The following is a 25,778-nucleotide window of genomic DNA, read 5'->3' as shown; positions in this document are numbered from 1 at the left end:
GCGGTACGCGGGCCTCTCACTGTTGTGGCCTCTCCCGTTGCGGAGCACAGGCTCCGGACGCGCAGGCTCAGCGGCCATGGCTCACAGGCCCAGCCGCTCCGCGGCATGTGGGATCTTCCCGGACCGGGGCATGAACCCGTGTCTCCTGCATCGGCAGGCGGACTCTCAACCACTGCGCACCAGGGAAGCCCTTGATTACTTTTTGAGTGAGCGTTGACACTTTGTCTTTCAAGGATTTTTAAAATGTATGTTGCCAAAATTATCGGCATAACACTGTAACATTCCGTTGTTGTCTGTGCAATCCTTAGTGATTTCACCGCTCTCATTTCTGATATTGATAAATTGTATCTTCATTTTTCTTCTCCCTAATCACCGTGGTAAGATGTTTATTAATTTAATTGATTTCTTCAAAGAACCAAATTTTGGATTGATTGAGTTTTGCATTGCTTTCTGTTTTCCATTTCATTGATCTCTACTCTATCTTTACTATTTCCCAAGGTCTGCTTACTTTGGGTTGAATTTTCACTTCTTTTTCTAGTTTCTTAAGTGGAAGCTAAGATTATTGTTTTGCAACCTTTGTTATTTTCTCATATATACTTGTAGTGCTGTATATTTCCCCTCTTAGAACTGCTTTAGTGGCATCCCAGAAATTTTTATATCTTGTCTTTTCATTTTCATTCAGCAGAAAATTCTTTCTAATTTCATTTTTGATTTCTTTTTGATGCACAGGTTATTTAGAAGTGTATTCTTAGTTTCCAAATATTTGGGTATTTTCCAGATAGCTTTCTGTTTTTTATTTTCCTTCATTTTTCTTCAAAGAACATCCTTTGTATGACTTAATTCTTTTAAAATATATTAAGATTTTTTATGGCCCCGAATATGGTATATTTTCAAGTTCATTAGAAAAAAAATGTGAATTCTATTTTGGGGTGGATTACCCTGTTAGATAAATTAGGTGAAGTTGGTTGATAGTGTTCAAATTTCCTATATCTTTACTGATTTTATGTTACTAATTTTATGAATTAATGAGAGAGTAGTGTTGAAATTACAGACATTTGCGTGTTTTTGTTGCCATTTTATCAGTGTTTGGTTCATATCTTCTGATGCTCTGTTTATTAGGTACATAAACATTTAGGTTTATTATGTACTCTTGATGAATAAATACTTTATCATTATGAAAGGATCTTCTTTATCTGGAGTAATATTCTTTGTTCTGTAATCTTCTTTGTCTGATATTAGTATCATCATTCCAACATTTTTTTGATTAGTGTTTGAATGGAATATATTTTCCATTCTTTTAACTTATTCACATCTTTATGTTTAAAGTTTAAAAAAACAGATTTATTGAGGTATGATTGATATACAAAAACTGCACATATTTAAAGTGTATGAGTTGATGAATTTGGGCATATGCATACACCTGTGAAATCATCATCATAATCTAGGAAATAAACATACCCATCACCTCCAGAAATGTTTATATGTCTCCCTCTTGCCTTTAGTTAACATGAGATCTACCCTCTTCACTAAAATTTTAAGAGTGCAGTACAGTATTGTTAATGTAATAGGCACTATGTTACACAGCAAATCTCTAGAACTTGTTCATCTTACATAACCAAAACTTTATATACATTGAACAACAAATTCTATTTTCTCCTGCCCCTAGCTTCTGGCAACCAATAATCTATTCTCTGCTTCTATGAGTTTGGCTATTTTAGATACCTCATATACGTAGAATCGTTCATTATTTGTCCTTCTATGACTGGCTTAATCACAGCATAATGTACTTCTAGTTCATCCATGTTGTCTCATATGGCAGAATTTCCTTCATATTAAGGCTCATTGATATTTCATTGTATATGTATGTCACATTTTATTTTTTATCCATTCATCTGTTGATGAACATTCGGATTGTTTCCATAGTTTGAATATTGTGAATAGTGCTGCAGTGAACATGGGAGTGAAGGTATCTCTTGGGAGATCCTCATTTCAGTTCTTTTGGATATATACCCAGAAGTGAAATTGCTGTATCATATGGTAGTTCTGTTTAATTTTTTGAGGGCTCTGTTTTCCGTAGTGGCTACCAGCAATGTCCAAGGGTTCCAATTTCTCTATATCCTCACCAATATTTGTTATCTTCTTTGTGGGGGTCGAGGGGATAATAGCCATTCTAACTGGTGTGGCAGGATAACCACTGTGGTTTTGATATGCATGTCCCTCATAATTAGTGATATTGAGCACTTTTTCATTTTGGTCATTTTTATGTCTTCTTTGGAGAAATATCTATTCAACTCCTTTGCCAATTATTTGAGTCATTTGTCATTTTGCTATTGAGTTGTAGGAGTTCCTTATATATTTTAGATATTAGCCCCTTACCAGATATGTGGTCTGCAAATATTTTCCCCCATTCTGTAGGTTGTCTTTTCATTCTGTTGATTGTCTCCTTTGCTGTGCAGAAGGTTTTTGGTTTGATATAGCATTGCTTGTTTATTTTTGCTTCGCTGCCTGTGCTTTTGGTGTTATCTTCAAGAAATCATGGCCAAACCAATGTCAAGAGTCTTTTCCCCCATGTTTTCTTCTAGGAGTTTTACAATTCAGGTCTTATGTTTAAGTCTTCAATCTTTTTTGAATTGATTTTTGTATCCATTTCATGATTTTGCATGTGGATATCCAGCTTTGTAAGCACCATTTGTTGAAAAGACAGTTCTTTCTCCATTGTGTACTCTTGGCTCCCTTGTCAAAGATCAGTTGACCACTTATACTTGGGTTTATTTTGGGGTTCTCTATTCTGTTCCATTGGCCTATATGTCTATCTTTATGCCAGTTCCATACTGTTTTAATTACTATAGTTTCACATTATATTTTGAAATTGGGAGGTGTGATGCCTCCAACTTTGTTGTTCTTCCTCAAGATTGCTTTTATTCTTTGGGGTCTTTCTGGCTTAATATCACTTATAGGATTTTTTTTTCTATTTTTGTAAAAAATACCATTGGGATTTTGATGGGGATAACATTGAATCTGTAGGTTGCTTTGGGTAGTATGGACATTTTAACAATATTAAGTCTTCCAATCCATTAATGTGGGATGTCTTTCCATTTATTTATATGTTCTTTAATTTCTTTCATCTGTTTTTTGTAGTTTTCAGTGTTTTGTAGTTTTCAGTCTTTCATCTGCTTGATTAAGTTTATTCCTAATTACTTTATTCTTTTTGGTACTATTGTGAATGGGATTGTTTTCTTAATTTCCCTATATGGATAGTTCTTTGTTAGTGTAGAGAAACGAAACTGATTTTTACCTGTAGATTGTATACCCTGCAACTTTACTGAATTCATTTATTAGTCCTAACAGTTTGTTTGTGGAGTCTTTAGAGTTTTCTGCGTATAGGATTAGGTCATCTACAAACAGAGATAATTTACTTCTTTCTTTACATTCTGGGTGCCCTTTATTTCTTTTTCTTGCCTAATTGCTCTCACTGGGACTTCTAATATTACATTTAAAAGTGGCAAGAGTAGGCATCCTTGCCTTGTTTCTGATCTTAGAAGAAAAGCTTTCAGCTTTTCACCATTTACTATAATGTTAGCTTTGGGCTTACTATATATGGTCTTTGTCATATTGAGGTAAATAACTTCTATACCTTGTTTGTTGAGAATTTTTATCACAAAGGTGTGTTGAATTTTGTTAAATGCTTTTTCTGTATCTATGATGATAATCTTGTGATTTTTGTCCTGTATTCTGTTAATGTGGTATATTATGTTAATTGATTGGAATATGTTGCACCATTCTTTTTTTTTTAACATCTTTATTGGAGTATTATTGCTTTACAATGGTGTGTTAGTTTCTGCTTTATAACGAAGTGAATCAGCTATACATATATCCCCATATCTCCTCCTTCTTGCATCTCCCTCCCACCCTCCCTATCCCACCCCTCTAGGTGGTCACAAAGCACTGAGCTGTGTTGCACCATTCTTGAATCTCAGGGGTAAATCCCACTTTGTCATAATGTACAATTTCTTAATATGGTGTTGGATTCAGCTTGCTAGTATTTTGTTGAGGATTTTTGCATTTAGTTCATCAGGGGTATTGGCCTGTAGTTTTCTGTTTTTCTCTTTTGATGATTTGTCTCTAATATTTATTATTTCCCTTCTTCTAATAACTTTGGGTTTGGTTTATTTTTCTTTTTCTAGCTCTTTGAGGTGTAAAGTTAGGTTGAGCTCTTTTCTTATTTTCTAATGTGGGCATTTATCACTATAAACTTCCTTCTTAGAACTGCTTTTGTTCCATCCTTGTTTGATTTATTTGTTATTCAAGAGAGTGTTGTTTAATTTCAACATATTTGTGAATTTTCCTTCTTCTGTGATTTCTAGTTTCATTCCACTGTGGTCAGAAAAGATATTTGATGTGATTTCAGTCTTCTTAAATTTGTTAAGACATGTTTTGTGACCTAATAAAATACAGGGTATTTTCCATCTCAAACACTGTAGTTTTCATCTCTAAAAATTTGATGGGAGGTTTTTTTTTTTATTGTCCATGTTTCTACTTAACATCTTCAATCTTTTCTTTAGCTTCTTGAACATATAGAATATAGTTAAGATAACTTTTTAAGGTCCTTGTCTACTAAGTTTATTATTTGTGTTATTTCTAGTTCTCTTTCAATTGATTGATTGATATTTTTTATTCTAATTGTGGGAACAGGAACTATGTCTGTCTCTGTGAGTGCCTCTGACACTGTTTCCTCTAATCTTTTCAGGTGGTTCTCTCAGCCTCAGATAGTTTCCTTACCTGTGTTTGCTGATCAGTACTCAACTGAATACTCCAGGGGAACACTCTTCAGATCTTTAGAGTTCTCTCTGTGTGCACCTTGCTTCTCTGTGGTACTCTGCCTTGCAAACTCTAGCTACCATGGCTTCCCTGGATTCTCATCTCTCAACACAGAGACACCATGGGTCTCTGCCTGCATTTCCTTTCCCTATGCTACAGTGTGGAAATTTTCTCTAGACATTAACCTGGGACAATTGTAGGGCTCACTTTTTTTGTTTCTCATCACTCACGGATACCGATCCTTCATTGCCTGATGTTTTGTGTCTTGAGAGATGTTGTTTCATTCATATTTTGTCCAGCTTTTTAGTTGTTTAAGTCAGAAGGGTGAATCAGATCCCTCTGACGCCATCTCAGCTGGATTTAAAGAGTGGTTGGATCCTCGAAACACAATTTAATGAATTCTTATTACCCAAATTCTGTCTAATTCTGAAAAGTAATTTGCTGTGGCTAGTGAAAAAGCGATAAATTTTCTTCTGCCGGTTGTTACAACCTGTTTGCTTCCTATAAAAGTGACTATTAAACTTTCAGAGACTTCATTGAAAAATCATTATTAAGAATTAAATATTGCCATGTCAAGCAGAAAACCTGATAGAAAAAAAATATGTTATGTTCATGGAATCAAGTTCAAATTTCTCAGAAAATAAAAATAAAAAGATTTTATTTAGAAGTTTTATACCAATTAAAATTTAATATCTTTCTTAATACTTTATATTTCATTTTTTTGTCTGACTTATGTAATATGAAGAAATTAATAAAATTTTCCGCTAGCCTGACATAGATGCCCTCAAAACTCCTTTAGTTTACTTCAGTGTGCTGTACATATTTGATCTTTCTCTGTGTGTCCCATCACATGAAAACGTTTGTAACCCCTCACATGAAAAGTGAGTCTAAATCTTGAAAGACCTTTTGCTACAAGTAGCAACTGTAGAGGTGGGGATGGGTGTGAGTGAGCTCATGACTGTTGGTAGGGGGCACCCAGAAAGTCTGTGTGTGTGCATAAATGTGTGTTTTAGTTTTCCTTGTTCAGAAGGTATACTAAAAGCAAAAGGAAGGTCAGATTTGATTTAGAAAGGAGATCATTTTATAGTCATCATTGCATTACTAGACATCTTGTAGCATACTGATTGCAAAAATGGCTTCAATCCTCTGTCTCTCCTTAGAGCCACACTCTATCTATAGTGACTGTGCTTGGCGGTGGCTTATTTTTCATGATTGTTATAGCAATTGCTAACTGATACACATCTGTTGTAATGCATTGGAGAAAGAATTCAATAATGTGCGGATCCTTCCACACTCAAACGTGTTGGCAAAGCTCTCACAGATGTTGGATATATCTGCTGAGGTGGGCTTCTTGACTCCCAAGCAAAGATGTTGCCTTACCTTTTGCATCATGCAGGAGTGAATGTTTGTCAGATCAGGTACCTTGGCTCATGACTCTGGTCTCCATGGGCAAGGCAGGCAGTGAAAGCTGCCTTAAAATTTCATAAGCTTTCATTCATAATTTTAGCCAGATATTTGAATATACGATAAAATGAGGCAAAGCATTCCCAGGGCTTTGGGAAAGTGGAAAATGCTCCTATCATCCATTTTTAAAAGGAAATATGATACATAGTCTGAGAAGGCAAATGGGGGATTTAGATTTTTAATGTAAGTGGGGTTTTGAGTCAGTCATTTGGTTGTAAAGAGACACTGGGAAACTTGACATGAAGCTACCTTTGCAGAGCAGGCTCTTTGTTTTAAATTAGATTTTAGGTTTATTTAGGGTTGTTTGGGGTTTGATATACTTGGAGGAGGGGTTAAAGTCACGATGCATAAGGCTAACCTTAACTAGAGGTCCCCCAACCTCCAAACACTGAGGTAGAGTAAGAGAATACTCTTATAGTAAGAATAAAAGGGGTTGGGCAATTGAGTAAATGAGAAATACACAGTGGTCCTCACACTTAGGAATGAGGGGACAACCTCCTGATAATTGTTAAGGGTGAAACAATAGTCTATGTGTAAAAGGTAGAATGCTAGAATGGATGATTACTGATTTAAATGTTTCATAGAAATCAAATTTTCTTAAGATCTGCCTACTATGGTTTATATCTTATCATATCTGCTTTTATTGTAGAAAGTTTCATTCTGGGCCATATTGTCATCTATCTGCAAGCCATCACAATTAAGTTTCTGCTCCTTTAAATTAAAACAAGGACTTTTGTTTTCAAAACCCACAAAAAGTAAGTAAAATTTAAGAAATTTATGTCAGCTCTGAGGTTTTCAGAAGATTTCTTTAGATAAGAATCATAAAAATGCAGATGGTAAGAATATATAATTAGATTTAGGGAATTTCAATTTTAATAACATAGACTAAAGCACTGTCTCTTGTCTATAATTTAATAAGGAAAATTTTCCTGGGATCATAAACTATGAAATTATAGCCTCAGAGGCTTCTCAATGACAACTAACACTAAGATTAAATAAGAGCTTTAGAATTAAACATCACAGCATCGTTTTATTGAAGATTATATCTTTGTAAATAGTAGCTATAAAACTAAATCAATGGATTATGAAATTTTTACCACTAGAAGTTAAGGAGAAGAGTTTATGGGCAAGCTGGATCAATAATTTAAGATTGTAGACTAAAGAGATTAGTGGCAATATTTTTTAGCTGATAAAACTATTTGTACCATATAATGAAATGTTAAATCTTCATACAGAAGTTTTCAAATGGAGTGTAAACTTATGTGATAATTAAAGTAAGTCCTAAATAATCTCCATGAGGATAGGGACCTTGTAGGTCTTGTCCACAGCTGTGGACTCAGCACCCAGCCTAGCACCTGGCCCATAGCGAGTGTGTGATGTTCACCGTGTTGTACTGAATATTTCAATTTAAAGTTGGAGCTGCTATGCTACACTTAGACATGAGAGGGCACAATGGAACCTGGTATAGGACAGGCTGTGCTGATTTTCTTATAAACTGTGGTTTTTGTTTTTTCCAGTTGTTCTTTATGAATATCAGGTCACTGGCTGACCTTCTATAGCATAGCAGTAACATATAGTAAGGACTATTAAAAAGCTGAAATTTACTGAAATTTATATTTACTCCTATATAAAACTTAATAACTACTTTCATTTATAATATTTAAGAGATTTACCAGAGAACTGAAAAAGAAAAACACAAAATAGAGTGATGTAAAATTTTAGGATTTTTAAAAAATAGCAGCTCTTCCATGCAAACTGGAACTCTATCTCAGATCACTGCCATAGAAATCGGGCTTTTATTTGGATAGCATATTCTTTACATTGCATTTTTGCCCATTTTTGTGAGTAGTGAACTGAAGCAAATTAGTAAAAGAAAATTAACCTTGATAAAGAAAATGTTTTCTTCAGCATATAAAATAGTGATGATAAGCAAGGGGTGGAATTGGAACAGTAGCCCCCAATATTTTATATGTTGGGGAGATGGAGGGAGGTTTATTGAGCATCCTGGACGCTTGGCAGGTGGCTGTGCTGGTTCTATAAAGATCCAAGGAACAGACACTTCCTGACAGTTGTATATTACAATTGTATAGCCATTAAAGATCACTCTTACCCCCCTGTTTTCCAGCTCTCTCCCCATGGGCTTGCATTGCCCTCATAAAAAAATAAAGAGCCTAATAGATAGCCAAAAAAAAAAATCACTTGTCTATAACGAATTCCCTATATATTTATCTTACTTGGCAATGGTCACCATGCCAACGTGGCTAGAATTGATAGGCATTCTTCATCTTCTTATTTGATCTCTGGGAAGCATTTAGTACCATTGGCTGCTCTTCCATCTTAAAATATTGCTCTCTCCTCTTTTCTTTTTGCTTTCATGGACTTTCCTTTTCAGTCTGTCAAATGGGCTTCTCTTTCCAAGATTCCCTCTTTGACCCTCTCTGTAATCACACTGTGTCTGGACACTTTTGCTCTGTGACTTCAGTTATATTGTCCCAAACTTATATAACTCTAGCTTAGCTCTCAATCTTGAGCTCTAGACCCCTATGAATCTGAGCTCTGGGCTTTCCAACTAGAAGTTCAAATGTGTTCAAAGATATCGCATCACTCCCTACCCCAAACCTGTTTCTCTCGCGTTGCTTCGTCCATGAATGACAATACCATTCAGACAATGGTCTAAGCCAGGTGTCTAAGCAATCATTTAGAGTTCTCCTTCTTTCTCAGCTTCCACAGCTAATTAGATCCTCTGGGAGACACTATTGGTTGTCTCTCCAACAGCCAATTCCAACCTTCTCTTCACTATTGTTAGAACCTACCTCCACTATAGAGGCTGAAAGAGCTAGATTTTGTTCTCTCAACTTTTCTTATGTTGAAGGCATGGGCATTTGGCCCAATCTGGTTAATGGGATTCTAGGAAAGATTTTCCTCTCTGATTAAAAAACAAAGAGATGCCTGTACAGTGGAGGTCTCCCCTTCTTTCCTGTTGTGGGCATTGCTGTTTGAGGATCCAATGCTCAAGGCTGCTGCTTGAGACCATGAAAAAGAGAAAAACTACGTGGAGAAGTCAACCTGGAGCTCTGACAGGCATGTGGCAACTGTGCCTGACTTCATTCTTCTTATGTAAGAAAGTGACTCCCAATTACTTTCGTACTTACACTTGAAATTTTCTGACTTAATGTTGTAAAGATACAGTGGGATTTTAATTTCAAACTTCAGGTCAAATCACACCTCTTCCCTTGTTACAAGATTTTCATTGGTTCCTCTTCAATAGTAGTTAAGTGATCAGACAGTTCCTAAGCTTCAGCTACTACTTCAGCTGCTAATTGGACTTCCAACATTTCCATAAATGTGGTTGGTGAGGAAACAGTGAGCTTAAGTGGATTGAGATGTTTATCACTCATGAGACATTAGGCAGCACGAGCTTCCCCTTTGCTCTCCCCTCATGTCATGGGGGCGATGCAGAGTGGATCCTGGTGGACCTTGCAAACATACTGGATGTAGGTCACAGCTGAGCTTAGGAAACCAGTTTAGTTTTTTTTAAGATTTATTTATTTATTTATTTATTTTATTTTTGGCCTCATCGTTGCAGCGCGTGGGTCTTAGTTGCAGCGCGTGGGCTCTTCATTGTGGTGCGTGGGCTTCTCTCTCTAGTTGTGGCGCATGGGCTTCTCTCTAGTTGTGGCGCGTGGGCTCTGTAGTTGTGGTGCGTAGGTTCCAGAGTGCGTAGGCTCTGTAGTTTGCAGCACACAGGCTCTCTAGTTGAGGCGTGCGAGCTCAGTAGTTGTGGCGCACCGGCTTAGTTGCCCTGCGGCATGTGGGATCTTGATTCCCTGACCAGGAATCGAACCCACGTCCCCTACATTGTGAGGCAGATTCTTTACCACTAGACCACCAGGGAAGTCCCAGGAAACCAGTTTTATAAGGGGGTTGCAAGCTGCAAGCCAATCTGTCTATTCTTTGCTTTCAAAGGAGACATTACCTTAAGTATCTTGATCAGGAAACAAAACTGTCCTTAAACCTGGAGAGAGACACTCTTTTAGTCTCCGAGGATGTTTATTGTATAAACATCCTTGAAAAGATAACCTGAGACATGCAGAAATGCAACAGAGAATTGCTCCCAACAAATAGGAGCTAGGTTTGAGAATCAAACAGATCTGGAATTAAGTTCATATGTTAATTTGTATTAAACTAGATGGCTTCCAGATTTATTTCTCCAGCCCCAGAGTCTTTTCCCTAAACTCTAGTCCTATATATGCAACTTCCTACCTGACAATTTCCAGTTGATTTGAACGTCTGATAAGAATATCAATCATACAATATCCAAGTCTAAGCTCCGGGTATTTACCACCAAACCTCTTCCTCCCAAATATTAATGGCAATTTACCTTTCTCCAGCTTCAAATCTTTCCTTGCTCCAGCTTCAAATCTTGCTGTCATTTTTGTCTCCTCTCTTTCCCTTACACCCCTGTATTCAATCCATCTGCAAATCCTGTTGGCTCTACTTTCAAGTATATTGAGAATCTGACAACTTGCCACTCTTCTACTGTTATCACACTTGTACAAAGCACTACCTCTTGCTGTCTGAGTTATTGAAAACATCTTCTAACCAGTCTCCCTGCTTCCTCTCTTCAGATTGTTCTCAGTATAGTAGCCAAAGCGATCCTGTTAAAACATATCCTTCTACAATCAAAACCCCATTTTCCTATCTGGAACAAACACCAGAGACCTGACTATGAACTACAAGGTCTTGTGTGATCTGCCTCCTCCACCATTACATCCAGATCTCATCTTCTGCTCTTCCCTTCTCTCCCTCAGCTTCAGCCACATCAACCCCCATCTCAGGACCTTTCTACTTTCTATTTGTTCTTCCTTACATGCCTTCCCCTTAGATATCTGCTCGCCCAACTTCATCACTATTTTTAAGCAGTTACTCAAACATTGCCTTCTCTCGTGTATTCTCTGCCTACTTGACAAATACATCTGGATGCCTAACAAGCATGTCAAACTTACCATGTTCAATAAGAGGGCCTTCCTGAACATCTTACTTAAAATTTCAATCTCCACCACCTTCTGTTTCACTTTCGTGTTTCATTTATCTCTGTCTGCTAAACTTTGTGTTTGTGTTTGTGTATAAAATATACTTAATTTTTATTTTCTTTGTTATCTGTTTCCCTCCCTAGAGTATAATTTTCTTGACCATAGGTATTTTTATCTGCTGTCTTCACTACTGTAATCTCAGCATCTGGAACACGCCTCTCACACAGTAGGTGCTCAATAATTGTTTGTTAACTGAATGAGCTTTGGCTTTATCCCTTATTTTCCACTGGCTTTATCCCTTATTTTCCACAGGCTTTGGAAAAGTTAATTAACCTAAGCCTTATCTTTCTCATCAGTAAAAAGGGAAAAACAATAGCACTACCTTGTCAGATTATTGTGAGGGTTAAATGGTATAATGTGCATTAAAAATTTAACATGCATAGTGCCCGGCACACAGTAGGCAGTCTGATTCCCTAGGGCTGGAGGTACCTCACCATCCCCCTTCCAGTTTGTATTAGCCATGAATCCTCATAACATTCTGTGTCTTACATTGTACATTAATTGTTGAAGTTATTGTCTGATTCTTGTTTGTCTGCCTAGCTTGGTGTTTGACTTATAATAGGAACTGAGGGGAAACAAGTAATTTGGTAGGTTACAATTTGCTTTAAATACATTATCTAATTTGATCCTTAGAACTAACCTGTGTGGGAAATAGACTGGTAAAATCGTAAGAAAAAACTGAGGTTTAGCGGGATTCACAGCATTGCCAAATCTTATCTGGTGATGATTTTGTTGTTGTTTAGATAAAATGAGTCTCACATATTCTAAATGGTACTGAAATGAAAGCATTTTCAAAACAGAAGCAATCCATATACCCATGAACATTATGTGAGCTCTTCAGTTCCCAATTGTGTTGGACCTTCTCAGGCTTAATTTAAACACATTTTTACCATTTTGATGAAATTGTGTTAGAAGTGAGATATCACCTTTATTCTCCTCATTCTCTTGTGCTTCACTTATATACCTATTATTGGTAGATCAAACAAAAAATGCCTAATTTTGTTAAGTAGTTTGTTCTTAAAGAAGAGATCAACTCACAACACAAACAACATTTGTCTTCTCAAAAATAAAATATAGCTCATTATTATGTGCTATTTGAGGATTTAAAAATATATTTTGCTTCTAAATTATGTCTGAATGACATTAATTAAAATAGCTGTATAATCAGTATTTAAATATTCATTAAGTCTTTGCTAATATCTTTTCTAGTAATTGTTTTGACGAAGTAATTTATAGAAAACATCACTATCTTATCAATTGAAAATTATCATCTTACAAATAAAGATAGTTTGGGAGTACCTATAGGTGATTGAAATAGGAAAGATATTTGACAAGGAGGGAGCAGTTTCTTGGCATCTGGGGAAAGCTGGAACGATTTTTCTTGGTGTATGTTTCCTGTTGCTGCAGTAAAAATTACCATGAACTTACTAGCTTCAGGGAGCAACATTTATTATGTTATCGTTCTGGGAGTCAGAAGTTTGCAGTGGGCCTCATTGGGCTAAAATTAATGTGTCAGCAGGGCTGCCTTATTTCCTGGCTGTTCCAAGGGAGAATCCACTTCTTTGCCTTTTCCAGCTTCTAGAGGTTTCCTGGATTCCTTGGCTCGTGGCCGCCTTTAATCTCCAAAGCCAGCAAAGTCTTTCTCATGATGCCATCTTTCTGGCTCTAACTCTTCTCCTTCCTTCTTCCACATTTAAGGGACTGTCATGATGAATTACATTGAGCCCAGCTGGATAATCCAGGATAATTTCCTTACTTTAACTTCAGCTGATTAACAACCTTAATTCCATCTGCAACTTTAACTCTCTCTTGCCATGTAATGTAATGTTCACAGGTCCTGGAGATTAGGATATGGACATCTTTAGGGGAACTTTATTTTGTCTACCATAGCGGGTAACTCAAAGATAGAGGCCTAAAATGGTATAAGATTGTACTGTATAATTTTGGTTGTTTGTTTAGGTAAGGAGTTAAGGGGTGAATACACACTACAATTTAATACTTGCTCACATCTCAGTTTGCTATTTAAGAAGTTATCATTTTAGAAAGTTCTGATCATGCTTTGTGATCCAGATTGAACCCATCACTGGCAATTACCTTCTTTAACAGTACTTATTTTTCTGTTGCCACTTTTATTTTTTTTAGCAAATGATTTTGCAGTTATCAGTAATATATGCCAATTGGATGTGAACTGTCTCATACTTGATATCCCTTTCTTGTTACCTTCTGGCAGGTAGTGAACAATGTTATTCGTTATACTAATTTAAGCTCATATAGATTTCTACCCACCACCAGGGGAAAGGGATTGCATTAGAAATAGCAAGAGATGCAAAAACAAATAAACAGTAGTTTTCAAACACAACGCATTTACAGAACTTTTTCTTCAAATTATATATTCTGTGGAAGTCTGTAGACCATTATTTGAAGCACATAAAAACCGAACTGTGTTGTTGGCGGAGAGAAAGCTTTAACCTCACTCCTCACTTTCTTGGCAAATCCAACTTGAAAAAGAGTAAATTCATGTGCCCTCAGGAAAGGTACTAGGAAGTTAAGGATGAAACAAATAAAAACTTCTATTTTGTATTTATTTTTTTATTAAAAATGTTTTCCCCAGCTTTATGGAGATGTAATTGACATATAGCATTGTGTAGGCTTAGAGTGTACAACGTAATGATTAGATACGTGTATATATTGCAAAATGATGCCACAATAAGGTTTGTTAACACATCTGTCCCCCCACACAGGTAAAATTTGGGTGTGTGTGGGGAGAACTTTTAAAATCTACTCTCAGTAATTTTCAAATATACAATAGAGGATTGTTAACTATAGTCACCATGCTGTACATTGCATCCCCTGAACTTTTTCATGTTGTAACTGGACGTTTGTACCCTTTGACCACCTTCACCTTTTCCCCCCATCTCCCACCCCCTGTCCCTGGCAACAAATAAAAATTTTAGTAGAAGGCAGAGTGTCCAGGGTAGACCAAGAGTGAGGTACAATGTGGACTGGAAGTCCAGGAAACAGAAAAATCATAATAAGCTGCTGGAATCTGTGGTACTGAAGTCATGACTTCAAGTTCAAATAAGATTTTGGACGAGCCGAGACAAAAAGGAAGCAGCACAGCAGAGAGTAAAGAGGTGAGTGAGGGCAAAGAAACCAAAGAAGACAGGCCATGTTTGTGGATAGCACATAGTTCATCTGGACACCAGCATTGGCTGAATTTAAGAGAAGACTGAGAATCTGAGTCAAGACATGACATGGGGCAGGCTGGAGAAAAGCCTTAAAAAGCAGAGTGAAAAAACTGAGTTTATTTGCTCATGGGAAACTTGCACTAAACACTGGAGTCAGGAATTAGAAACAGGTTGGATTAAAAAAGTGAAGTTCATTTATAAAAAGCCATTGATAGTATGACAGTCTCCTTTGAACGAAGCAAAGAATGCATGTTGGTGAGCCATGACGACTACTTTGACTTTCTGTCATGCCGTGTAGTGTGTCCTAGCTTGTGACAGTGAATGTGCTCAGTCATATCTACTGATCCCAAAGATTTTCTTTCTTACCACTCACTCTGCTATTTTCTGTAATAGCACACTTGAAATTTTCCTATCCCTAGAAGGGCATTTAACTTAATTGAAACATAGAGTTCAGTGAATATAAAGCCTATTTTTTGATATGTTGCATCCTTGTCAATGGTTTCATTGTGGTGAATTCCCACGGGAAGATCGATTTGGCAGGTGTGAGCAGGACTTTATATGACTTTAGACCTCAAAGGAAATCACAGCTTATTTTCATACATTCTGTCAGTGTTTGTTATAAAAGTTCAGTCGATTCCACTGTCATATCGTACAATGTATAGTTTTTCAGTAACAACTTTTTCTTTTAATTGAGTCTTAAGCTGAGTATTTCTACCACATTCTTTCAGTTGCTATTGCTATGTTATTTGTGTAGATTTCTGGTTCACACCACTGGGAAAAACATGCATGGAAACTTTTATTCACTTTCTGGGGAAAACCCACCAGTGAGGGGCCCTTTTGGCCCCATCTCTATAAATGGCACCATCATCCCCTCAGTTTCTTAGGCAAGAAACCAGGGAGTCATCACCGATGTTTTCTTTTGCTGTCTCCCATTAATTAGATTTTTTTGGATGGTGACAATTATCTACCCTCTAGGCTCCCCACCATTTACAATGTGACTTTAGCTCCTCCCATCAAGAGATAGATCTACTTCTCTCTTTGAATTTGAGTAGACCTTGTAAATCTTTGGAGAAACGCTTTGTAACTTAATTGATTAATATATGTGCTATTTCCAAACCTAGGTGTCAAGCAACCTTGCACATTTCTGCTGTTCTCATCTCTACCGCCTATACCTCTGTTCTGCCACCATGAGAACAGACCTGGGCTAGTCTGCTGAGGGACAAAAGACCATGCACCATGAATCAATTGATTCATCCCAGGTGAGGCCCCAGTCATGTAGGAGAACCCAGCCAAGATCAGCAGAGCTATCTTACAGCTGATCTGCCTGCCGTGTGCTATGTGCTGTGAGCTCTCTTACAGCTCAGTTCACCGAGACACATGAGCAAGGTCCTTCCAAACTTTCCTGGCCCTAGCTAATCCATCAGTTTATGATTTAAGTAAATGCTTGTTTTTTTTTTGTTGTTTTTTTTTTTTTTTGCGGTACGCGGGCCTCTCACTGCTGCGGCCTCTCCCATTGCGGAGCACAGGCTCCGGACGCGCAGACCCAGCGGCCATGGCTCACGGGCCCAGCCGCTCCGCGGCACGTGGGATCCCCCCGGACCGGGGCACGAACCCGTGTGTCCTGCATCGGCAGGCGGACCCCCCAACCACTGCGCCACCAGGGAAGCCCAATGCTTGTTATTTTAAGCCACTAAATTTTGTGTGGTTAATTATGCAACGAAAGCTAACTGATATATCCTCCTTCACTTAATTGTTCTCTGAGTATTATAGCTTTTACCGCCTTAATATAATCTCTCTGCATTTCATTTTCTCCTCCTTTACTGCCTTCTATCTCAATTTTAATCCCACCTCATTTCTACTACTAGAATAGTCATGTTATTCTTCTACTTAAACCCCTTTAATGGTCATCATTTTCAGTGGAATAAAGCACACACTGCTGAAGGGAGTCACCCTGATGGCTATGAGCCCAATTTATTATGTCAGACTCCCTGGCTCCCTCACTTTCTGGCCATGTGACCTTGGGCAAGTTACTAAAGCACTCTCTGCTTCAGTTTCCTCATGCTTAAAATGGAATAAAAATGAGCCATTGCAAGTAGAGTCTAGAATAGAACCTGGCACATCATAATTATGCAAATTATATGTACTACAATTTTTACTCCTTAGTATGAAATATAAGACCTTCTGTGAACTGGCTCTTTTATTCTCTCTCTAAAGTTGTATGTCACTATGACTTCTTCACAACCCAAGTCAAAGCCCTTGATTCTTCCAATATGTACCATGTTGTTTAAAGCCTCCATGTTTTTATTCATGTTGCTTCAATGTTTTGAGTGCCTGGTTCCTGCCTCTCTTTTCTCTGGCCTCTAGTCCCCTTCTCTGACTATATGAACTTCTTCTCTTTCAGTGCTTACCTCAAGCAGTGCCGTCTCAATGAAGTCTTTTCTAGACTCCACTTGTATAATTAGTTATGCCCTGATTCATACCCCCATAGTATCCTGCCCATACTCCTTGCATGGTATGTATTGGCTTATACAGTCCAGACTGTCGGTTCCTTTTAGGGAAAAACAGTGTGTGATTTGTTCTTGTTTCTCCATCATCTAGAACAATGCCTGAAACATAGTCTGAACTTCAGAAATGATGATTACAAATTTAGGACACTATAAAGACACAGAGGAAGTAATTGAGAAGAAACGAATCAGGCTCTAATTTTCTGTTTCCAAAATGCTAAAGCCACAGGTGCTCTTGGAGTGATTGCAGATAACTATAGGCAAGGAGGCCATTGGGGTGGGGCTGAATGTAGGCAAGAGTGTGTGGGTCGGGCACTTGTGGGTAATGCTGTATATCCTTGTGGATCTTGAAGAACTTGGAAGATGATAATATAACTAAAACACTAGGGAAAAGTTGAAGTCCAGGAGCATGGCATTACTAAAGACACGTAGAAACTGCTTACTTTTGTTAGAATAGACAGGTTCCTACCATTTTAGCTACTATGAATGAATGCAAGGACAATTTAAAAGTTGGGATCTTTGACAGTAAGATAATCTTCAAGTTATGTATGCTGTGTTCTAACTTCATGCTTGTTATATATTTTTTATTAATATTTCTCTTCTTATAAACAATGTTCTTAAAAGGAACGATGGAATGCTTATGATCATATATGCTATAGGACATAGGAATGTTGGGATGGGAAATATTTCATGAAGTTGATTTTTCATGCATTTAGTGAGCCAAGTTTGTGATTTCCAATGATTAAAAAAGCACTCCGGGGGCTTCCCTGGTGGCGCAGTGGTTGGGAACCCGCCTGCCGATGCAGGGGACACAGGTTTGTGCCCCGGTCCGGGAAGATCCCACATGCCGCGGAGCGGCTGGGCCCGTGAGCCATGGCCGCTGAGCCTGTGCGTCCGGAGCCTGTGCTCCGCAACGGGAGAGGCCACAACGGTGAGAGGCCCGCGTACCACAAAAAAAAAAAAAAAAAAAAAGCACTCCAGTAGAATCACTGTTTGGAAAACCAAACATCATGTAATACGTCAATGGAGAAAGTTGGAACTCTATATCAGTTATACAATAACTCCCTGTAGCTTCTCCCCCAACAACTGGAAACCATCATTCTACTTTCTGTCTCTACTATAGGAACTTCATATAAGTGGAATCATATAGTATTTGTCTTTTTGTGATTGGCTTATTTGACTTGGCTTAATGTCCTCAGGGTTCATCCCTGTTGTAGCATATGTCAGAATTTCCTTCCTTTATAAGGCTGAATCATAAATCATTGTGTGTATATAACACATTTTGCTTATCCATTCATCCATGAATAGACAGTTGAGTTACTTCTAAGATTCAGCTATTGTAAATAATGTTGCTATGAACATGGGTTCATAAACATCTCTTTGAGACTCTGCTTTTAACTCTTTTGGTTAGATATCTAGAAGTGGAATTACTGGATCATATGGTAATTCTATTTCTAACTTTTTGGGAAACTGCCATACTGTTTTCCACAACAGCTGTACCATTTTACATTCCCACCAACAGTGCAAAAGGATTCCAATTTCTCTACATCCTCACCAATACTGTTGGTTATTTATTTATTTGTTTATTTATTTATTTATTTATTTGTCATCCTAATGGATGTGAAGTGATGTCTCATTGTGATATATATGGGGTGAAGTTTCACTGTAATTTTGATTTGCATTTACCTAATGTTTAGTGATGTGGAACATATTTACATGTGCTTATTAGTCATTTATATATCTTTGGAGAAATATCTACAGAAGTCCCTTGCCCATTTTTGAATCATGTTTATTTATTATTATTATTGAGTTTTAGGAGTTCTCTATCTATTCTGGATTTTAATCGCTTATCAGATATATGATTTTCAAATATTTTCTCTCACTCTGTGGGTTGCCTTTTTACTCTGTTCACAGTGTCTTTTGATCCACAAAATTTTAAATTTTTCATCAAGTTCAGTTTGTCTCTTTTTTCTTTGGTTGCCTGTGCCTTTGGTGTCATATCCAAGAAATCATTGCCAAACCCAGTGCTATGAATCTTTTGCCCTATGTTTTCTTCTAAGAGTTTTATAGTTTGAGGTCTTATGTATAGGTACATTTTGAATTATTTTTTTTATATGGTGTTAGATAAAGGTCTAACTTCATTCTTTTGCATGTGGATATCTAGTTACCTCAGCACCATTTGTTGAAGAGACAGACTGTCCTTTCCCCATTGAATGGTCTTGGCTCTCCAGTTGAAAATCATTTGACTGTATAGGCAAGGGTTTATTTCTGGGATTTCTATCTTTTCCATTGGTTTACATGTCTGTCTTTATGCCGGTACCACACTGTTTTGATTATGGTAGCTTTTTCATAAGTTTTGAAATCAGGAAGTGTGAGTCCTCCAGCTTTATGTTTTACACATTTTTGTGACACCCTGATCCATGGGCACACTTAATGGATCCTTTGAACACTTGTGGATTTAATGATGGAACTGCAACTATCATCTAATGTGGGACATGCTGGGAAACTTGCTCTTATCTTGCCAAACCTAGAATAATTTCCACAGAACTATTTTCAACAAGAAAATATCAAACATATTTTTCATAATATAAATTATTCCAAATACTGCTTACTGGTGAAGAATGAATTGATTTATTCTCACAGTGTTTTGCCCTCTTTTATATTCATTAAAATTCAGGTGATTGGTATTACAGAAAGAAAATCTTTTTCAGTTTAGTCATGGATTCTGAGCATAAAGTTTTTCTGATGCTAGAAAATTGATCTGGCACCATTTCTTATCCATAGCAAAATAGCATGATCTCTTTATTACAGTTTTGACTTAACATTATGGTATGGATTAAAAGTCTAAGGGAATATGATAGAGGATGTTAAGGTTGTATTTAGCAATGCCATGATGTAAAGATATGAAGACAAATTGATTAGAATCTAGGGAAGTAAATATCAGAAGTGATATACATTATAAATCACCTTAGTAAAAGAAGCCTAGTGCTAGGCATTCTAGTTTTATTGAATCATAATTTCTGTTTGTTTTTAAATTTATGAGCATAATATTTATCATCTTTTCATTTTTTTTCTGATTAAAACTTAAGAGTTTCAGAACTTTAAGGCATCTGAAAATTCATTGTATTAATTAAAGTAAGACTTGTGTGCTGTAATAAATAGAACTAACAATAGTTTAGTGGCTCAAAGAAAATAAGTTTCCTTTTTCCCTCATGCTGTAGTCTGAGATGAGCATTCTAGGTTAGCCTAGATTGCTCTGGGCAATCTTTCAGAGTACCAGCTTCCTTCTACTTTGTTTTTGCTGATTCCCTTGGGCATTGTCTTTACCAGCTTGAGTGAAACTGGTTTCAGGCACTTCCTTATTCTAGTTTGTGGAAGAGAATTGAATACAGGAGCTCAGTGCAAGGTTTTATAGGCCAGGTTGGGAAGGGGTAAATGTCACTTCTGCTGACGTTCCATTGGTGAGAGCTCAGTCACTAAGCCACACCTGGCTACAAGAGGAACTGGGAAATAAGGTCCTGGGTAGGCACTCATGTCAGCTATAGCTCTCTTACTATGTAGAAAAGGAAAAATGAATTTTGGATAACAGCAGTGTCCTTCTCAATCACCCAGACCGAAGCCCTCAGTTTCCTAGTGAGGGTAGGGAGACTGGAGAGCAATTAATCACTTACCACCTATGTGACCTTGGACATACAGCCTTTACCACTTAATCAGCCATCTGACCTGGACTACCTAACCTTTACTAGTTACCACGGTTGTGACCTTGAACACATAATTTCTACCACTTACCACCCATCTGATCTTGAATAATTAACCTCTGTCATTTATTTCTTATAGACATTGGACACATAATCTCTACCATTTATGTGACTTGGTCTCATGACCTTTACCACATAACACCTTTATGACCATCTTGTAATTTCTACCACTTAACACCTATGTGACCATGGCCTATATCCTCGATAAGCATATTTTTCTCATCTTTACCTCATAGAATTGTGTTAGACAAGGTAATTAATATAAAGACATTAGAAAAATGATGAGCACATAGTGCTCAATAAATATACGCTGCTGTTGCTGCCATTACCACCATTACCACTCACGTTACTACTATTTGTATTACCTAGCTAACAGAAAACTAATAAACATGATAATTAATGAATGTTTCAGGGCCTCCAGGTTATTAATATAGAGTTTAGTTATTGCTAAGCATAGAAATGCTCCTGAATTAAAAAGTTATAGTCAATATAATGTCACCTTTACAAGCATTTAATATACACACTTTAATAGTATGTAGTAGTTATAGTCTCAGATTAAATGGGAGAGTAACACATTTGTATATTCTGGTTCTATTTGCCAATTTTAAGATTCAGTGACTCGTTTATTGGATATTGGTCCTATAGGAGAAATTAGAACATAAAAAGATAATTTATTCTGAATATAATATTAGAGTTAAAAAAACTATCAATGTGTTTTATTTATCCTTTTGTTATGCTAACATCCCAGGGAAGCTAAGTGACCCTGATGATTATTAGCTCAAAGCATAAACCATTTAGTTGGAAACAGAAGTCAAAGAACTAAAATTCCAAGTAGCTGTTTGCCAGATTTTCCAAAATGAAATTCAGTTAATTTGTAAATAGGTCCTTAAATGCAAATGATTTATTCCTTCCTGCATGGAGCAAAATAACTTGGACAGTTGAAAAGTCCTTATGAACTAAAGAGAGTAAACAAATCACTATCAAAGTCAGAATGCATTTTCCTATGTTTTACAGACATCACAGCAAAAATTTTAAACATTCAACTTCAATTGATGCCATAGCTTGCTTTGTCTTTTCTCTAGATCAGTTTATGTATATATTACCTAGAGTTCCCTTACAAAGTGTGTTGATACCTCAGTTACCCTAAATGAGAGTTCATGCTTGTTGACTGCATGTACGGTGTGATTTTTCAGAGAGACTATCTATCTGTAAATGTGCAGTTTTTGATGTATATTTTAAAGCCTGGCAATTATTCAAAGAAATTTTCATAGAATACAGAAGATCCTTGATATTTGTAAATTACGTGTGCACGCGCATGCATACACACACACACACAAATTTAATGAATTTATATTCTGTTGAAAATGAACCTGAGAATGAAATGAAGTGTTATTGCTGGTGATGGAAATAATGAGAAGATACAAAGTGACTTATTAGAAAATAGAAGCTTGGACTAAATTAAGAGCAAGCAGTCAAATCTGTGGTGGCTTGGCTGATGTCATGAACAAGTCCACCATGTGTTTTATGTAGAAATGTGAAAATAAGAACCCTGAAATTATTTCAGTGAGTGCTCCAGGAAGAGTTAGGCTTTATAGGTTTATTAGTGGAAACATTGAGAGCTGTTTTGTAAAATCGGTAAGGGTATGAAAAGACACCAAATTTTTACATTTAGTTATGATATATTATGAAGTAAATTATGTGCATTATAATATTTAAGGATTTGGGGAGTCTTTATAGCCTCAACTTATGTTCTCTGCAGTGGCAATATTTATTTAGCAAAGAATAAGCATTTCACTCACCACTGATCTCTTACTCACTAAACACATACTGCCAATCTGTAAGCCTAGACATTGGATTGTGTTCTGTCTGGATTTTGCTAAAGTAGCACTAACATGAAAATGTAGTTTAAGCCCAACTATTAAAAAAAAATACCTCTAGTTTATGTTTATAGTTACAGCTTTTAAATCAATTTTCAAATTAATTGATTTTCAGAATATAATGAAAGTGAAAAATGTGTCACTACAATTAGAATTAAACAACAGTGTATATTTAATTGTGCACAGTTAAACAATAACTTTCTAATTTTCATGAGAGGTTTCATGGAAATGCAGGTGAGAATCATCCAGTTTCTTTCATTTTATTTTAGTAAATGTATGTTTACTTGAAACTAATATTCTGCTCTCAGTCAAAACATTTTCCTGAGTAGTCTCACTTTATTTCAATTCTTCAGTTTGCAGATACTAACAAGTTTTACCCCTGGGGGTCACTATTTATCTATATTTTGAAAAACCAGTTTCTTGATGAAGTGATGTAACTGGATAACTGTAGTGTGTGGTTTACAGTTTAAAGAAACATTGCTGCAGGAAAAGTCTAAATTTAGACGAAAGTTCCTAGGGACTAAAATACCATCCTTTGTAAATTAAGTGATTCCACAGAGCCAATGATTTTTCTAGAGATTTCATTCAGAGATAACTAAATAGTAATTATGTTCCATGTATGTATTTCAGGAGACTTAAAAATGCTTTACCAATCTGAGGCAGTTACGGGCTGGATGCTTTCCCAGCCCCCAGGGAATGGTGGAGCAGACACAGGGCTGGGAAAAGGACAAAGGACTCAGGCAGGAGAGCTAGGTTCTACTCTGGCTCTATTTTTCACTGGCCAGGGATCTGATCCAATCTCTTATGCCTAGCTTTTCCCTTTGTAAAATTAAGGTAGAAGGCTCTGCATTATTTCAATACTCCCTTCTGGTTCTATCTTTCTAAGAGCCCTTGTCACTATCTGTCAGATTTTAAAGTTTTCAGATGAAAGTGAATGAAACTATTTTTACTCTTTCATCTCCATGGTAGATAAATTTCAAGATAGCAGAACAAAAGTACTATTTTTTTTGTGGTACAGCAGAGTGAAGTGACTATCACTAGAAGATTTTCTTTTTCAGTGATGTGAAGAGGGAACTGATACCCTGGAAAGTTTATAGTTTTTTAGGTCAGGTTAAGTGCTTTTTATCAGTTTTGCTTAAAGAATTATTATTTTATCAATGCCTATTTTATTTCAATTATTCACCTGGTGCCAATTGATCCAAAAGAGTAAAAAGTCCTGGCCCAAGAGCTGCTGGATTCTTTTCTTTCCCAACTTGCAGCCAAGAAAGCTTCACTCTCAATGAACCACGTACCCTTCATTTTCAGGCTTGGTGCTGTTTCAGTCTCCAGGACTAGTTCTGTGCCAGATGTCCCCTGATCCTGTGCCTCTGATCAAAGATAACAAAAATACCTAGTGTTTGTAGCACACTCTGAAAAGAATTTTACACATTAAATATTTTTTCATAACAACCCTGTGAAATAAAGCAAGTAGTATTACCTACCTAATTTTGGACTTCTGGAAATCAAGATCCAGAAGGAGTAAGTGATTTATCCAAGTGATTTGTGCAGTTTATAAGCTAACCATGAATTGAATCCAGATCTTCAGTCTCCAAATGTTTACTTTCTGAAGATCCAGATTCTTTTTTGTACTAAGTTCAGTTCACAGAATTCTGTTCTGACATTTTTCTCTTGTTTGAGGCTCTGGACTAGTAGACTGGCTTACAATGCCATCTATTATGGGCTGAATTGTGTCCCCACAAGATTCTTATGTTGAAACCTTAACCCCCAGTAACTCAGAAAGTAACTGTATTTAGATAGGGCCTTTAAAGTGATGATTAATTTAAATGAGGCCATTAGTGTAGTCTCTAACCCAACTTGACTGGTGTCTTTCTAGGAAGAGAAGTTTGGACACACATAGAGACACCAGGGATGTTCATGCACAGAGGACAGACCATGTGAGGACAAAGCGAGAAAGTTGACCATTTTCAAACCAAGGAGAGAGGCCTGGGAAGAAAACAAACCTACTGAAACCTTGATCTTGGATGTCCAGCCTCCAGAACCATGAGAAAATTAAGTTCTGTTCTTTAAGCCACTCAGTCTTCTGTGGTGTTTTGTTATGGGAGCCTTAGCTGACTAAGACACCATCCATCTGAAAATAATGACGTAGTATCTAACATGCCAAGCACTGTGTTGCTCTTTGGGATTGAGAGATAAACGATATAGGCCGTGTCCTCAAGGCCTCATAATCTAGTGTAATGTGTGCTTATAGTGGTGGTCTGTGGGGAGGGGGAAACAAACAGCTAATACTATAAGGTGTGCTGAGTTACAACAGGGAATCCATAGAGAATCATGGAAGTACAGAGAAGGAGGCTTTGTCTCAGCCTGAGTTAAAGTGGGGTAGAGGTAGAGGTGGGGAGCCCAGAGAAGGTAAGTTGAAGAGCAGTGAAAGTTAAACATCCCCTACCCCACAAACTATTTCATAGGATCTAGTCATGGTCCCGAACTCCATCTGGGTGAAGGCCAGTTATCTGCTAAGATAGTCTTGATTTCAAATATGTACGTAGATTTTCAGGATTGTTAGCCTCTGGATTTTCTTTTCCCTTACTCTGTCAACAAACCGAACACAGCTCTGATACCTACTGTTTGCCTGAAGTACCTACACCTTCCTTTCTGTCAAAATCCCTTTGGAAGCCATGTCTTAGCACATCCAACTGGTTCTTGCCATAGCTTGTGAAAACTTGCAATTCTGTGTTCTACACATGTGATCATTTCCCCTGTCCAGCAGAAGTTAACCAGGCCATTGTAGACTTTGTTCTAAGATCTAACAGTATCTGTATAGAATAATCAAGCCAGACTATAGACTTCCTACCAAATAGCCCTTATCTATGGGAGCATCATGAGTTTTTGCAGCTCATCTTTATCTAACCGTAGAAAATTAGAGATAAACATGATGTCCTTAGTTTGGCTACACTGCTGAATACAGAGAAAATATTGTCTACTGTGAAATAGGTTTACAATGTCCATAAGTAATGTAGGACTTGAGAGAAGATGGCATCATGGAACTTGTGGTTATCCATATGGAAAATTTTTGTATATC

At 37.0% G+C, this 25,778-nt stretch overlaps 1 long non-coding RNA gene across 2 annotated transcripts in view; it reads left to right on the top strand.

Annotated features, from left to right (window-relative positions):
* The window catches only part of LOC114486529 (uncharacterized), a 74,292-nt gene that overhangs the window by 3,515 nt on the left and 44,999 nt on the right, over window positions 1–25,778 (top strand). For both annotated transcript variants that reach the window (XR_008617802.1, XR_003680390.1), the window contains exon 3: window positions 15,685–15,822. This is a non-coding gene — a long non-coding RNA (uncharacterized lncRNA). The remainder of the gene's footprint in view (window positions 1–15,684; window positions 15,823–25,778) is intronic.

Source organism: Physeter macrocephalus, chromosome 7 (genome assembly GCF_002837175.3).
Source record: "Physeter macrocephalus isolate SW-GA chromosome 7, ASM283717v5, whole genome shotgun sequence".
Taxonomy (NCBI): Eukaryota; Metazoa; Chordata; class Mammalia; order Artiodactyla; family Physeteridae; genus Physeter; species Physeter macrocephalus.
This window is presented reverse-complemented; position numbering and strand designations above follow the sequence as displayed.